Source organism: Barbus barbus, assembly GCF_936440315.1.
Source record: "Barbus barbus genome assembly, chromosome: 26".
NCBI lineage: Eukaryota > Metazoa > Chordata > Actinopteri > Cypriniformes > Cyprinidae > Barbus > Barbus barbus.
In genome coordinates this window covers 27542029-27559600 of record NC_136754.1, presented here as the reverse complement: position 1 = coordinate 27559600, position 17572 = coordinate 27542029, and the positions used below count along the sequence as shown (strand labels likewise).

The following is a 17572-nucleotide window of genomic DNA, read 5'->3' as shown; positions in this document are numbered from 1 at the left end:
CAGTCATTCAGGTTAATCAAACAAAAATCTCTCACTGCTAAACCATTTAGTAACTTTAGTAGAAGAAGTAATATATATTTAATTTACACAGGGAAGAATATGCAGTGTTTTTATACATTTGATTACTTTATACAATGTATGTAGCATTTCTTATTTATTTGTTCTACTGTAGTTTTTTTGTCCAATTGCTTGTAATTAATTTCTTATTCTTATTTAATCGCTGACTGTTTACTTGTCTTCAGTGAGCTTGAGTTTTTTGATATCATAAAAACCTTATTGAAAGCAAAAATAACTATATCATTATACTTATTGCTACCGTGAAATAAAATGACTCATATCGTGATATAAGATTTTGGTCATATCACCCATCCCTACTAGAATGTATCTTGATGGTGTACAGTTATCAACTGAGGGCATAAAAACAAAGTGAATGTTTGTCATTAAGCAGCACAGACGTTTCAAACTGTTGCATGTTTGCTGCAACATTTACCTGTGAAAGCACAATTAGGCTTGTTGCATTGAATGACTAACCATCCTCCTTTTTTACAAACCACTTGTCTTATGTAGGTTTGCAGGGATGCTGGAGTCTCGGGCTGTAAGTAGAGAAACACCCTGAATGTACAGCCAGTTCGTCACAGAGCTAACACACACTCATACCTACGGACAATTCAGTCTCCAATACACCTCTGCCACATGTGGAGTGTGAGTGAAACCAGTGCACCGGTAGCAAAGCCTTCACTGGGAAAACATGCAAACTCCTCAAAGAAAGGACTCCTCGATCAGCCAGTACTCAAACAGGGGACTTCTTGCTGTGAGGGGATAATTCTGCTGCCCTAATGATTATTTAATTTCATCTTAATAGAATCATATTATCAAGAGCTTGCATCACATCAGTTAAGGCATTTCTAGCATGAAATCATATTCAGTCAGTGAATGTTTTTTAATGTTTGCAATAGACCCTCTCACATTATTACCACATGAACAACATTCACTAACAGTCAAGATATCATCAGTGCATTTGTGCTGTCACCTTGAGGGATTACAAGATCATTACATACAAGATATTATTATCAAAATAAAGGCATTATTACTGGCTCATTAGCAGTGTTGTGTATTTGATAGCTCACTGATCTCAGATGGAAAAAACAAAGGGACAATGTAATGGTTGCATCAAGTCATTAAGGGATTTCAATGCATTCTAGCTGCAGTAATAATCTCTAAATGAGGACAGTCCAACTGGGGAAACAACCTGAGGTTAGTGAGACTGAACGAGAGGAGGGGGACACAGCGATCCTCCACACATTCAAGTGTTTTCATGGCCTGCAGCTAAAGGCACAGATCTAAAAACATGGTCCTGCTTCTGGCATGTTCAACATCTACTCTGCAAGTCAACTATTATGGTTTTGATGAAAGTTGCCTCCCTGTTATTGTTTAGGAACACCAATAGGCAAGAATGGTCCGTCTTCCTGATTCTACTGGTTCACTTATTTCTAATAAAATAAAGAGCTCAATGGGTTTTGTTAAGCTTATTTTCAAAATGTGTTTTCTACATTCGTTCTTTGTCATTCGTGCAGAGAGAAAACAAATAAACACATTTTCCTTTTACATATTTCTTGTAAACATTCATAGATGTGAAAGTGAGGGGAATGAACAGGACAAAATGGCTTACTAAAAATAGATGACTGTATTTAACTCTTATGCTTAACCCTAGCCCATGATTCAATCAAAATGATGATTTATTACAGTTTGAAACAAGTTGATTAGTCGCTTGTCACTTGTAGCCAACCCAGGGTCATTGTAAAAACATGCATATGGTGACATTTCAGCAAAATGATGTTATGTTGTGAAAATGTCAAGTGAGTTTCTCTAAAACCATGTCAATTTTTATCTGTAACAGATGTAGATGCACTGGTTGTTTAATCACAAGAGTTTGGGAATAAAAGATCCGGTGAGTGACACTAAAAGGTTAAAAGGCTCTATCACGTTAAACCTACTCTAAATCCTACCCTAAACCCAACAGACAGTGAGCAAACGTGAGGTAAAAACACACTTGCTGAAGACACCATGCCATTTTAGCTTACTTCTCCAAGTCACTGAACTAATGAACTCATGTTTCACCTAAAAATGAAATTTACTCATACTCAAATGTTATTTACTCATCCTCATGTTGTTGCAGACATGTATGGCTTTCTTCTGAAACACATGTAATTAATCCACAAAATAAAGTCAGACATACATGTTTGGAACGAGTACGAGAAAATATTTATCCCTTGATTCAACGCTAAAACACTAACTCTTAACTCTAAAAGAACTTAGCACCTGAAATCTAACGATTGTGCAATTGTGCTGTGCACACATGTTCATTCCGCTGGAAGTAGCAGTAAATTGTACAGTAAATTTTCTTGCAAAAATCTACTGAAAAAAGCTCTTTTCTTGCCCCAGTTTTATATTTGAAAAGACACCATGTGGAGGGCGTCTCCGGAGCAGAGAGAGAAGATCTGTGATGTTTTGCCCTGGGGTGGAAAGACCTGGCAAATGCTTCAAGCTCTGGGCCTGGAGATGGTGCCAGGTTTGCCTGGGTAAAATGTGAGGAAGCTGTGATAAGACAAAAAAATTCTGGATTGAGACCAACGCCTCTGTGCACCTTTACACTGTGGAGAAAATCAAAAACAGACCTTTTTAGTGGGACAAAAGTTATTTGAATGAAGTCTGCAGTTGAATCTGAAGCAAGTGTACTGAACTCTAAAGTCTAACAGCTTGTGAGACCATTTCCTCTATACCTTGAACTTTGAAGGTGGTTCTTCAAACTTTGAAGCTCTGCCTTCTCCTCTCAGTTGCATAAACAAAGAAACTAGAACAGAGTTCTTCATATTTGGACCTGGAAGTCCATTGTCCTACACAGTTTAGCTTCAGTCCTGATGAAACACAACTGCAATTTTTAAGTTATTCTGAAGACCTTGATTAGCTTGTTCAGGTTTCATCAGGGTTGAAACTAAACTCTGCATTACAGAGAACCTCCAGGATCAGAGTTGAACCTAGAACAAGGAACCAGAATAAAGACCATCTTAAGGAATCAATAATTGTCATCTCTGAGAAAGCCTGCTCTAATTTACAGCTCATATTGGCTACATGGAAGTTGTGTAACACCAATTTAACAGACTGCAACTGACCATTTCAGTCATATATTGTCTTTTTTCATGCACAATATGCATCAGATCCCCCGAGGCGAAAAACAGTGTGATAGAGTTTGATTAAGCTGTAAGAGTAACAGGACGTCCTTTCATATGTTTGAACTAACTGCCAAGTGTAATACTATGATAAGTGGGCTTGGATGTATTATACATTGCAAGCTTATCTGATGAATCTGGGATGCACCACACAACACTGGCGACACCAGAGAATTACTGTAATAAGCCGTTCTTAGCAGAAAGCTTGGCTGTTGGCATGAAGGACCCCAAGACAGTTCAAAAAACATCCAGCTCTGGATCTGGATGAAGCAGTGGAGCTGGCAGGAGCCTCTTGCCAGGAAACCCAAGAGGAAATGAAAGCTAAAGCTCTGACTGAGCTTGACGGAGTAAAGCAGGCTGGAGGACAGTCTTAGTACAAAGTTCTAATGCAAGCCAACAGCTACAGACCTTGATGATCTGTTAGGAAGCTTCTGGAGGATGGTACCCAAAAGGAATAATCAACTTGACTTTCAGGAAGGTGAAACTATGGATTTTGAGAAGGCTACTGATCTCGATTCTGCTGCACTAGGACTACACCAATTTTGATAAGTCTTGTTCTTTTGCACTAAAAGAAGAGATGAAAATAAAGACAGTAAAAACCTCCTTGTGAGAAAGCAGTTCTCCACCTGGAGGATTTAGATACTGAATGTGAAATCCCCCTTCTTTTCGTTGACCCTTTTCTGATTTGCTTTTGCAGATTATGCATGGAAACAGGTTGACTGAGAAGCAAAGGAAGGATTTAGTCTCTGCTGTGCCATATGCTGGAGATAAAATGGGAACCTTAAGGGATAATTTGATAGGTAAGCAATGTCTTTATGATTAAAAAGCAGATTCCTTTTATGTGGCAGTATGGTGAAGACAGAGATGGGAACTTTTGGTATCACTAAACCAATGAGTCTACCTCCATCCACCAACTGGCCGGTCACCTGAAGGCTAGAAATGACAGAGCGGTGTTTCCCAAACTTTTTCATCTTATGAACCCCCACATGCCATCAATAAGGCTAAAATAGCCATGGACATCACAAATGTGTTCTTTTTAAATTAAGGTACCATAAATGTAGAATGAACAACACTTCAATGCATTTTGGTTCATTTATAGATGTGTATTGTTCAGTGTTTAATGCATTATTAATTTATGCTAACTTAAAATGTTACAAATGTATTAAAATAATAACATTAACATGGATAAATAAATACTGTAAAAGAATGTTAGCTCGCACTCTGATAACCAGTGTTGGGGAAAGTTACTTTTAAAAGTAATGCATTACAATATTGCATTACTCCCTAAAAAAGTAAATAATTACGTTACTTAGTTACATTACTTTTGCATTACTTTTTCAATATGAGTAGGGCTTGATTGTTTTTAACATAAGAAGTTCTGTTTATAGCAAATGTAAAAGCCCTTTCACACCAAAAAGTGTAATGAATAAACCTCAGGCTGAAGGAAAAGGAAATTGACATCTGTAAAGCAGAACGCAGGAGAAGAAGGTTCAACACTCTTCAGCTAAAAACAATGAAGTACAATTGTTAGTTTATCTAAAGTCTTTTTTGCTTATTAGTATGGTTGAACTGGATCATCAAAGGTCAGCAGCAAAGACATTGGTTAATAAAATGGGATTAGATACATTTGTGTTATTTAACATATTTAATTATTGCAGGTTTGTGTCATATTCTGAGTTTGCATTTAATTCATTTTGATGAATACTAAATCAGTTTTTTTAAGTGAGATGAAATAATGCACTTTCACATTTAGTCTAGAACTACAGTAACATGTTCACACAGCGCACACAACGCCTCTGTACTTCCGATTTCTCTCAATATGGGAACAGCAGATGTCAGGCAATAAATGGGAAAACAAATGAACTGGTGTTACTTTTTTGAAAAAGTAACTCAGATATTTTCTTGTAAATTAAAAAGTAATGCGTTACTTTACTAGTTACTTGAAAAAAGTCATCTGATACTTGTAATGCGTTACCCCCAACACTGCTGATAACTAAGTTAACAAACTAAATTTTATTGTAACGTTTGTGATTTCTGTGCCACTACAGTCACCAAATAGAATTGCATAAAGTTTTTGCACAAGTTTCCTGGAAAATCCTCTGCTATTGGTCAGATTGTTCAAACAGGTAGTCTTGCCCCAAACCATTGGTTGACTCAGTGTTGCTATGTCAAAACTGGGGTGCATTTACCAAAAGCATTGTTAGCTAACTATGGTTGTTAGTTCCATTGAGCTCTATTGGTAACAACGAAACTTGTTTCTGGGAAACGCACCCCTGGTTAGGAGGATGCTTTAAAAAAGTGCTAATAGTTTTGTTTGTTAGTACAGTCCCATCAGCCCCTGCTGGTAGATACCATAACAACACCCTTTTGAGGGCAAAAAGTATAGTTTCTCATTTCATACTTAAATTTCTCCAAAATATTTTCATCAACAACATTTATATTTTTAATATTTCATTATAGCATATTAGATTTAAAAGTGCCAATTCTGTCATGAAAGTGACATAAGTATTTCCTGTCATCCATGAGCATTTATGAGCAAATAAAACAGCCATCAAATGGTATATCTCCACTGGATTCAAACCTACAACCCTGGATACCAGCTCAGGTTTTTTCATTACGCCACACCACAGAACTTTGGCATGCTATTTTTTGTCTTATTTCAGCAGTGAACTTTGATGACTAGTGCGTCACACAGTGTTCTGAATTGATAAACTACTTTTAGATGACTAATGCTGCGCTCGGGGTATGATCCAACGAACCTGTGCAGCCCCTTTCACATCAATGCACAGAGACATAATTGGCCTCTCTGACACATATAACATTCTAGAAAGTGTTTTATTTTGCACCGGGTTTTGAGTAGTTTTTTGTGTCTTTTGGTCTATAAGAAGTCATCCTATGAAATAGGCTATTACCACTTAATAACAATCTAATCAGTCTCTATCGAGTACAGTACCAAACAACAATCCTAATTATTTTGAAATAAACATAGTATATAAAATATACTGCATTTTCCCCTAATAAATGTCAATTAAGCAAAAGTTTTATAATGTAAATAGTTGTTGTTTTTTTATTACAAGATTACATTATTCTTAGTGATCATCATTAAAGTCATAATGCCAAGCCAAACCACACCTGTCACAGTTTTAGACTGCTTTACAATGGTGTGTCATTTAGCATTAGTGTATGTATTAGCATTAATTAGCAAAGTAACGTAATTTTATTGACATAAGTAACTGTAATCAAATTACATAAATTTTAAATGTAACTCGTTACTTTACTGCATTACCAGGAAAACTAATTAGATTACAGTAACGCGTTATACCCAACTCTGTTAAGAACATACCATACATAACAAAGCACATTTACTGATTTAATATCATAAACTGATATATATATATATATATATATATATATATATATATATATATATATATATATATATATATATATATATATATAATTAATATAGAATTGTATGATGAGTTTAACTGCAATTTAAAAATGAAAATTTAACAAATCAGTAATTTAGTCTCTCTCATGAATAGTGATTATGCTATATTATGTGACTTTCACATAATCACAAAATCACAAAATGCCTTTTGAAATATTTTTTACTCAGTTCATCCAAGGCACAAGGCAAAACCGCTAGACTCATGAGCAAAACAACACAACATTAAAAAAAAAAGAAAAAAATATTATTTTACATTTTGATTTCCATCCATAGAATCCATATGAAGCAGTTTAATCCAAGTCTGACAACATGATTGAATTATATGATGTCCATATTTAACTGAAGTTTTATTCAATACTGATCAAGGCATTGATTATATATGAGCTCATCAAATATGGTAAACATGAAAACTCACTTGTGCTTGCTTGACATGCAAGAACCAACAGGCTGAGTATGAATAGGGCTACATCTAATGATCTGAACAATATTAAAAAGAAGAAGAAGAATATTGGTAGCTTTAAAGAAATCATGAATGTTCTGTAGGCCTTGTATACCTTCTGAAGACTGGAATAGTAAGAGGTGCTGTATTCTCTCGGACTGTTATGCGCCTCATGTCTTTGTCCTTATTGCAGGCATGAACACAGGTTTTTTCCCCTTCATTTTATTGCCCTCTGTCTCACATTTTTAAATCCAAAAACATATTCTGTATGAATGGCCCATGAGCTTTCTTCTTTTTGAAGCTTCAATAACTTGAAATACATGGCAAAGAGTAAAGAAACCAGTATTCACATTTTCTCTTTTCTCCTCTACAGAAGAAAGAAGCTGGAACATTTGAAATGATATGCAGAGGAATAATTGTTTTTCTGTTTGTTTTTTCTTCTTTTTTTACATGAACCAGTTGCAAATAGGGTTTTAGTTGTGTGCCATGCCAAAACAGCATGAATTCAGTGAAAACATTCCTTTATGATGAAAAACATACTTTTCCACTTATTTGTGGTATACTGTCATTACACAATATCTTTTTTTTTTTTTTTGACTTCTTGAATTTTCTGAGACATTTATACCTCAGTTTTCTGAGAGGCAGACATGAGAGCTATAATTATAATCACCTTTGTAGAGAGTTATTGGTTGAACACTTGTGTGAATTGTAATGAGAGACAGAAGTGAAGAAGGATGGAGTCTTTGGACCTGACAAGGCTGCAAATGCAGAATTCAAGGCCCGGTGTGTGACAGATCGGAGCGGACTCAAGGCCCAGGGTTATAACTCTCAGGTGTATTCAGTGCTGCTTTGTGTGTCACTCTCACTGCAGCAGTGAATTACAGTTTGAGTTGGTAACGGAAAGTCTGGAGGTTTGAATCCCACATAGAACAGTCCATGAGGGTAGGCCTGACCGTCTCTGCTGAAAAAGAAAAACAGCTTAAATTTTTCGACAATTTTCAGCTCTCTGGGACTAGGAGACCAGCTGGTTAAGACAAGCAAACCAAATTAATAACAGGTCTATAATAAATGTTTTCATTTAAAAAGGTTCATGAACTCTTTGGTTTGAATCAGTCAGATGAATAATTTACTGAATGAATTTATCAAACCCTTACTCGGTAATCTGTGATCAGTATGTGTTGCATGTCATTGTGTTAGTAGTTCAATACACTGAATCCATACTTCTCTCTTTATCTCTATAGCTGATAGTCATAGACTTTGTTCATGGCTATCCTCGTTTTATATTATTTCATTTTTTTTAAAGAAAATAATTAATTGTTTCATTCAGCAAGAATGCATTCAACTGATAACTACATTACTACTGTATATCTCAAATATAATAATGTAAAATATAAAAACAATATTTCAGATAAATGGTATTCTTTGAACAGTCTATTCATCACAGAATCCAGGAAAAAGTATCATAGTTTCCAAAAAACAAAAAAAAACCAGCAGAGCAACATTGTGTCATGTTTGACTGTTTTCACAAACTCTTAGTTTGTATTTTGTTTCTTTGAATCTGCATTCACTCTTCCTGTCGTCTGTTTGTTTCCTTGATTACTGATCATCCTCCTTACTCATTTAGTTCATTATCTCCTGTATACAGTATATAGACTTTAGTTATGGTCTTAGATTTTGTGCTGTTGTGTTGTTGTTAAATATATTTTAAAAAGCATAAATATATATATATATCACCCTATATATTTCATTCCAGGAAAGTACATTAACGTATAACGTATAAACATATAACATACTTTATAATGTTCAAAAAATCCATACAATATATAAAATAAAATCGTTAGAAATCTAGCTTTAATCACTTTATTTCTAGTTGTTGGCTGTTCTATCCACATTTGCATTTAGCCCAAATGTAAGCTATTGTAAGATTGGAAATGTATTTTATTGCAAATGAAATGCATTTTGAAATATATTTTGGTATATGAAGGTTGAAACTAAATATATGTTCTATTAAAAATATGTCATTGAGCTTCACTGTTAACAACATATAGTTAGCATTAAAAATATATTTTGGCTGCAAAAAAAAAAAAAAAACATTACATGGGCCTTCTCATCCTTTGCTCAACAACCACAAAATCACACATAATGTTCCAACAAATGTTTTCTGAGCAGTAAATCAGCATATTAGAATGATTTCTGAAGGATCATATTAAAGACTGGAGTAATGATGCTGAATTCCACGTTGCCATCACAGGAGTGAATTACGTTTTTAAATATATAAATATAGTTAATAATATTTCCCAATATTACTTTTCTTTTTTTTTCCTTTTTTTTTTTTATCAAATAAATATAGCACTGGTGAAAATTTTTCATTTAAAAAATCTTTGAACGACCTACCCATATAATGTAACATTAAGTGAAAACTGTTAATTAAAAGACAACAAATGCATTTGTTCCTCATATTTCAGTCTAAAATGTTTTGCATCTCAAGATTATACCTCTCTTAAGTGGTTCCTAGAATAAAAAAGTTTAAGATCCTCTGTCCTGTACTATTTAAGTGCTTTGTTGATGAACAAAGTGATTCTGAAGGTCATGATATAAGCCTTAAATTTGTAAATTCTTGTGAAAGAGTTGCACAGAATGAACAAAGCATTTTTACTCACATACATGATCAAAAATGTGTGCTTGTCCAGGTGAAGTCACAGGCCAATGTGACTGGTCTAACAGCAGCACCTTGATTATTCATTCTTTCAGTCTGTCAGTCTTTTCTCTCAAATGGAAAGTCTCATCAGGTTTAAAGCACTGGAGAGATTTTGTGACAGAGCTCAGCCCATTCCATAGATGGATCTAGATCTCCTTTTGTGTTTAAGCTGGCTCGACACAAGCTCTTTCAGGGTCTGTCTGAATGCATGTGAAAGTAAAGCCTTCAAATTTCATCATAACAAGTTATCGATTCCCTTCACTCTTTGTACCAAAGCGCTCGTTTTTGCCTCAGTAATCCCTTTTTCATCTTAAGACTTGTACAACCCAAGGTTATCAGACACTAAAGCATTCAGAAGGCATATATGTTATTTTGGGGGCTGCCATAACATATCTTAATTGATCTCTATACAGACAAATTTATTTTCTATTTATTTTTTATCTGTGGACACCATTAGTGGCATTTAGCAGCCATTAGAACTGTGTGGTTGCCACTTAAGGTCTAATATAAAATCTAGAAGCAAATCCAGTTTATGTTCTTGAAAGGACAAGGCATAGCCTTTGGAGTTCAACTCTTGCTCTTCTGAGGCCTGTTAGTTTTGCTTCAGTAATTAGATACAGTGATTACCCTTTAAACATGTCTGGCATGTCTGCTCATATATAGGTTGAGAAGTTAAGGACAGAAACCCCAATTTTAGAGCATCTTCTGCCTCCTGCTGTTTGATGATAAGCATTGACTTCATCCTCACAGACTGGGTGTTTTAATCAGATGCTGTAGATTCAATTGACCCTTCTTTAGCTAATAGAGTTAGCTAGACTTCTGACATCAGGAAAGGGTCTGCTAAACAGTTAAAGACCCTATGAAATCAAACTTCTGTGGCCTGTATTTGAGGTTGTCATAGTGTGTGCTACTCCTAAAAGTTGACTAAATCTAAAGTCTTAGTTCTATTCACACCAGATCTGGATAATGTGCAAATCTTAGGTATTAGAAACTTCTGAATAGAAACAATGAGTTCCTGTGGTCCTGTTCACATTGGGTGGGAACATCTGAATACCAGCAATTCAAAGCATTTCTACTGTGAAGAAAACACGAGCTTTTGGTCACATTTCCTGATAAAAACATATAAATAGTACGCTAAGTAAAAACGAAAAGTCGTGGTATTGATATGCAAAAATGGACTTTTGCATGTATATGCCATTAGAAAATGTAGGATTAGGGTTGTGGGGTAGATGCGTATCATATGCACGCGAATACGGTAGCATTTGTGCATAAATGTGAAGATACAAGACAGAGTAATCTTTTACTAGTCTTATGCATAAGAACAAACTTAAAAACCTGCAGTACTTATAATATATATATATATTACAACTTTTCCCAGCTTTTACGGACTTTAATCTATGATATTTCATAGTGTCTTGCTCTACATTATTTAATGTATATTTATATCAGTCTATACTGCAATAGGTTTGGCAAATTGTTTGTACAACATGCATGAAGACAGCAGACAGACGTAGATTAATGCAAAAGTGTGCTTTACTTATCTCACTGACACAGGAAACATAGACTCTATATTCCTCAAAAAGCATTAAAACATCTTGTTTGAACTGCGTCCTGTCACAGTGTCTCTCTCACTGGGGTGTTGGACTGTCTTCTCTTTCCTCTCTTTTGTCCACAGACCAGCTGAAGGTGTGTTTGTAGATTTGTGGTCAAAAACGGACCAAGAATATTGATGACTGGCAAGTGTTGCATGCATACACTTATACAAAAGTTAGTCTAATTAAAATGCTCTAGAATGAGAATTCTCCTCCAACATCGCCTGCCCTCTAACTAGCATGTGGCAAAGTGTGTGATATCAAACAGTATGTTGGCTATTTAAAAAAAACAGTTCTTTCATATGTCTTGCACCAACTTCGGCCACTGCAGAATATACCAATGAAATAAATGCTGCTGTGTCTGTGTAAAATTAGAACGGGATAAATAGATTGGATTTGCTACACACAAATGGAGAACTGGTTAGAAATAAAGATAATGTTATTTAAACTGAGATCAAAGCTCTCTGTCTTTATCTTGACAGAGTTAGATTAAAATCGTGTACTGCTGCACCCTACTTAATACACATCCCTTATGTGAGAATTCATCAGTTTGCATTATTCCAAAAGGACAAAAACTTTTTCATAATTTTGCATCTAAACAAACTTGTTCTGCTTCAGAAACAGCTTTCCTTTCCAGCTCATATAGGCTGCTGTTAATGTCAACCGAACAGCTGTTGTTATTGGCTACTGGTGTTCTCATAATACAGCTTTTCTAAAATCCTGCCAGCAGTTAAAATTATAGTTCACTCAACAATTAAAATGGGCATCACTTACTTATCCTTATATCTTTCCAAACATATATGACTTACTGTACTTTCTATTGTTGAACACAAAAAAAATATTTTGAAGAATAATGGTAACCGAACAGTTTTGGTAATTTTTTAACTTTAGTTTTACCAACGACATACAGTCAAGCATAGTGCCACAATAACATTAAGAAAATCACATATAGGGCTACAGCAGATGCATGTATTTGGATGCCTTTTCTCTGCATTAAACTTGTCTAAAGAAGTGTTTCCCCTTTTTTAAAGACAGATACTAATTTAAAACCTTCATTCCAGTCCACAACATACAACTTCTCTTAACAGATGAATAGTTCAGGGCAGTGTGTGTGTGTATGAAGATCTTCTATTACATGCTGAAGAAATGGTACGAAGTGTCACACTGCCTCCTAGCCAAGCAAGTTAGTAATAACGGCAAAAAAGCAGCTTTGCCTTATATAAGCAGGGGCGATTCTAGGATTTTTTATAATGGGGTGGCACAGGGGGGGCCAAGATCCAGTCAGGGGGGGCCCATGGGAAAAGTCATGTGCCCCAACACAAGTGGGATGACATAAAAAGGGCACTGCACAAGTGCCTGAACAACTCATCTCTCTTTTTATAAATAAAAACCACTGAAGAGACAATACTTGTTCTCAACTTCTTTCATTGTCCAAACAGACGGTGTGAGTGTGTCTAGTGAACTTTTTGTAAAAATTGCTCATGTTCTGTTGCTGCAGATATATGGCTGCTGGTGTAGTCCTCACTGGCCTGTGCTGCCAGGTTCAGGGCTGCTAATTTGCTGGCCTACTTGCCCCTGCCTGGTGAATTGGCTCTGGCATGCACTGTACTGCATCTACCTGTCTTTGGCATGGTTTCTTCTTGAAGAAACCTTGAATGTATCGCTGCTGTGCCTTACTTTGTCCCCTCTGTCCTCTAGACACACCCCTGTATATAAGATATATAGCCTATATTTTCTGTTTTATTTCAAGTGTCTGTAAGCTAACCTCCATTATAGTGGATACATTTTTAAATGAATTTACATATTAGGCCTGTGTTACGTAATTTAATTACAAAACAAATGTAACTGTAGTCTGTTACTGAGACGAAATGTGTAATTAAATTACAGTTAATTATGAAAATGTTAATGATTACAAAGGGGGCCACATCTGAATATTTCTTGTATTTCCTGGTATGATTTTAAATCTGTATTGACGCTCAGAAGAATCACAAAGTAGAAAGAGGTGCTAAAGTATGATTTTGTGGTGGCTGTGTTTTAAAATTAAATTATTATAATCTCAATGTAAGTGATGAAGGATTTTTAAACGCTGACAGTAATTAATGGAGTAATATTTGTATTGAAATATGTTTTGAAATGATTAACAGTTGATAACATTCCTTAGAAATTCAGAAAAGTAATCAAATGTAATCAGTTACATTACTTTAATAAAGAACTTGAAATAGTTACACTAGGCCTACTTATTACATTTTAATAGGGTAACTTGTAGTCTGTAACCTTTATTAATTAACCTTCCCGACACTGTTGTTTTGTAACCAGTACAATGTGCTTATCTGAAAAGAAATGAAGAAATTGTCTTTTTGGGTAATATTTTTGGTAATTCTCTTTTGTGGTAATATAACCGTAATTGAGCTGAGTTTGAGATTTCTTCATGCCAGAAAACATTAGCTATTGTTTTGAAATATTCCCCAAAATCATAATCATGCAGGACAAATACCCTGAAATATAAATTTGTTCTTAGCCAGTGTTTAAGCTGCAGGTTTACTAGTTATTGAGCAATTTGCAAATGCAGTTGAAAGGGCAGCGTTCACACATCTAATAAAAACTATTTTGTGATGGAAACATCAAATGTTTGCCTATTTAAAATGTTTAAGATTTAGAATTACGTAGATGAGACCCGGCTTGTTGTCATACTTTTATTCAAGTGTGTATTTCTCATGATAGGTTTATTTATTTTTTAAGTCAACATACCTTAATGTCTTGGCTTTTCAACATTGCCAACCAATAATGTAAACATTTGAAAATGTTTCAGCTTTTGGGCTAAGTGCAAATAGTAAAACAGCCAGGAAAAAAATCAAAACAATATGAAACAAGAGTAAAATTAGAACATCATTAAACTAGATTTTTAAAACCAACATGCAAAGCATTGCTGATAACTTGTACAGAACAGTGCTTGTGACAACTTGCCTTGAGCAGATAGAACTGAAACAAGCCTATTTTAGTTGATACACATCTGTGGGAGCCAATAATGAAACTGTGATTATATTGTAATATCTAAATTGATCTGTAGTAGGCCAAGTATCAACCAGAATGGTATTCAAAAGAAATACATCGTGTAAAACACATTTTCATAACGTTCTTTTTAAAAACCACCAATTACATCCTAAGTCTGGGAACACGAGCACATGACCTCATGGCCTGGATGGAGACCGAGGGCCGGTCGATCGGTTCTTATACAAGAATCCGTTCCGCGTTTTGCAGAAATTCTGTGCGTGAAAAAAACAGCCGCTTCACCTGCTGAGCGCTCCACGTATCACTCCGCGGGGTCAGTTTATATTATTTTTATTTTGCACTGGCGTTTGTAAAACCGCCAATACTTGATTTAAAAATAGATTCTAGTGTTATTATGAAGGACAACGGCGTGCGTTTCTGTGTGAGAGGGTGTCGTTCCTCTGAGTGCCGTGTTTAATGTTGTGGCACTATTTAGCTTGGTGTCGCTCGCAGGACGTGATTCGGTTACACTCAAATATGGCTACCATGGAGTCAGAGCTACAACTTTAATATTTGTACTAATGCCGAAATGTAACGTTTTACATTCCCAGTTCTACAGTCGCGTCGAATTACCGTTTTTTTGCGTGTATAAATTGTGAATACCCAGGCAAGGAGATCATCTCGATGTGTTTGGCGTTAATAAAGTAACGTATTGCTCGAAATTGCAGCTTGCTCCGCGAGCCGATCGAAATCGTCAGGATTGAAAGCGAAATCTGCCTTCGGTTTTCCCTCATTTGAGGATCTTTTAGGCTGTATTTTCCCGCATGTGTCCCGGGCTCGGCTCCTGTCATCGCCTCGCAGGAGCTCATATAGCGGGCGGTATGGCTTGTTTTCGGGTGAGGGATGTAACCCGCGAGGATTTGGCGATGTGGGATGAAGCGGAATAAAGAAAAGTGATCCGTTCAAACCGAAGGAAAGCGGCTGCTTTCTGCCTAGGGATTAAACATTGTAGGTTTTCCGGATCTAAAAGTGGATTTGACTGGAATACGTGTACAGTATCGCAGAAGATATCGCTTTGTCACGCTGGCTTATTTTCCTGAGGAATAGTGGTGTATTCCTCCCCAACCCCCCAGCGCCACAAACACATAACAAAAGTACTGTATGTCACGGATATGGCTGTTCTTGTCATGAAGGAAATAAATAAAAATTGCTAGGGTCGAAGAGGTAAGTAAATATCGATCGACGTGTGTTTCTCCTTAACGTTTTTTTCGTTTCTGTCGCCTTTCTGCACTTAATTTCGACCGAGTGTGCATCTGATATTCTGGCTAACCTCCATATTTGCTGTAAAACCGTCAAAATATGCTTAAAACGGCCTGCATCTGTACTGTCCCCTGTTATATGATTCCCGCTTGGATAGGCGACTCCAGGCTTGAGTAATGTTTCCAAGTTAATCAGCCGGGCTGCAAGGCCTCTACTGTATCCACTTATAGCCTTTCTTGCGCATTTACAGTCATATTTCCACACTAACACCATCCCATCTAAGTTGACATCACTTTGAACGCGATTATCATCTTAAATGTTGCGTCTTTGGACAGCAGCGAGACTTGGCGTGCAGGTTGGTTTAGCCTTTGGACTCCCTAAAGAGTTGAAATACGTTTCTCTCCTTCAAAGTAGCCGGCTTGTTCTTGGTTTTTCCGTTTTATAAAAAGTATGGAAAACGTTGGAGTATTTCATGGCATGGTGGTATTATTGGCACCCTGCGTACGCAAGGCTCTGAAACACAAAGCTCTGGAGACAACTGAACAAAGGCAAAAAGCTGGACATGCCCCCCTCATGTGAAGAAGCTCTTGCTTTGTGTTGCTTCTGTTGTTTCACTAAGGCTGTCCTTCTGGTTCATGCATGTGTTGTGATATTAAATCATTTCCACCACATCTTTTTGGGAGGTATGCATTGCAAGGACAGTGTTCAGAAGTATTCATGCATTTGATTGACCTGCTCTCTAGTTAACTTCAAAAGAAGTCCTGTAAACCAGGCTGGTTGAATGTTCCTTCATCATTGCGTAGATAGATGGAGACATTGGAGATCCAAACATCATATATGGATAGATATGTCTTTAATGGTCCTCATTGGGAAATTCAGGTACAAACTGTTTTTTTCATTCTTTGATTGAGCTTACCCTTAGAATTACTATTGTTGGTATAAGTTAACATAGTCAAGCTGAATTGAGTATTATATTAAATAACTTATTACTTGAATTTAACCATTTAGGTAAATTTTCACATCAAGTAAATTTTATGCTGCTAGAGAAAATTTTATAGAGTTTATGTAGCTTGTTATTGAACCCAGTGGGAAATTCAGGTGCAAAATAGCAACAGTATTAAATGTAGACAGCAAATATTCACAAATAAACATTAATGCAGTTAAAACACAAATATAATGCCCATGTGAATGCATTAGCTGGTGCTGCTATCATGTTGAGTTAGAAAAATCTGTTAATGAACAATGCCCTTACGTCTGTCAAAACTGAAGTGAAAACTTTAAATTGCATGTAGAGATACAAAATTTGCTAATTGTGTTGAAAAATGAATCCAAAGACTAATAATTATGAAGTGGCATCATTCTGTACTGCTGTTTAATTGAGTGAAGAGAGGGAAATATTCAAAGGCCTGTATCCTTTTGTAACCTTTAACCTTTTATTACATGTAACTTGTTATTTTAATGACTTGAGAGGTTTGGAAATCCTTTGCAAGGATGCAAGATGTTAACTATGGGCTGATGATTGCTATGGACTCAGTAGATTGTGTTATGCCAGTTTTAAAATACACCTTTAAACCATTGTCTTTATTCTTCTGGTCAATATGCTGATATTTTATTTTCAGTAGAAGACCTCATGAAATCAGAATTGGAGTTTTGGTGACTTTTAGTTCATGTTTAATTTATTCTTGGTTGACAAAGTAAACAGCATTTTTTTCATCTGAAAAAACGACTGAGAATATTGATGAGTCATCCTGCACTTAAGAGTGTATACAAATGTTTATCCAATCAAATGCTCTCTAGAATAATTATGTACATGCCCCAATATCACCTTTAGGTTTGTTCGAGATGCATCAGTCCTGCGCTGTCCGATCGGTGGGACATCAAAGTACCGCGAGAGCAATTCAAAAGCATAAAGAGTCG

The 17572-nt window shown here is 35.9% G+C and overlaps 2 protein-coding genes across 2 annotated transcripts in view; both read left to right on the top strand.

Annotated features, from left to right (window-relative positions):
• Nucleotides 1–17572, top strand: part of LOC306846144 (tyrosine-protein kinase JAK1-like) — an 830156-nt gene that overhangs the window by 156221 nt on the left and 656363 nt on the right. The gene's annotated exons all lie outside the window — the stretch shown is intronic.
• The window catches only part of LOC306845908 (histone-lysine N-methyltransferase 2C-like), a 112985-nt gene continuing 110324 nt past the window's right edge, over nt 14912–17572 (top strand). Inside the window, exon 1 of the mRNA XM_079378922.1 lies at nt 14912–15619. The gene's annotated coding sequence lies outside the window, so the exon portion shown is untranslated. The remainder of the gene's footprint in view (nt 15620–17572) is intronic.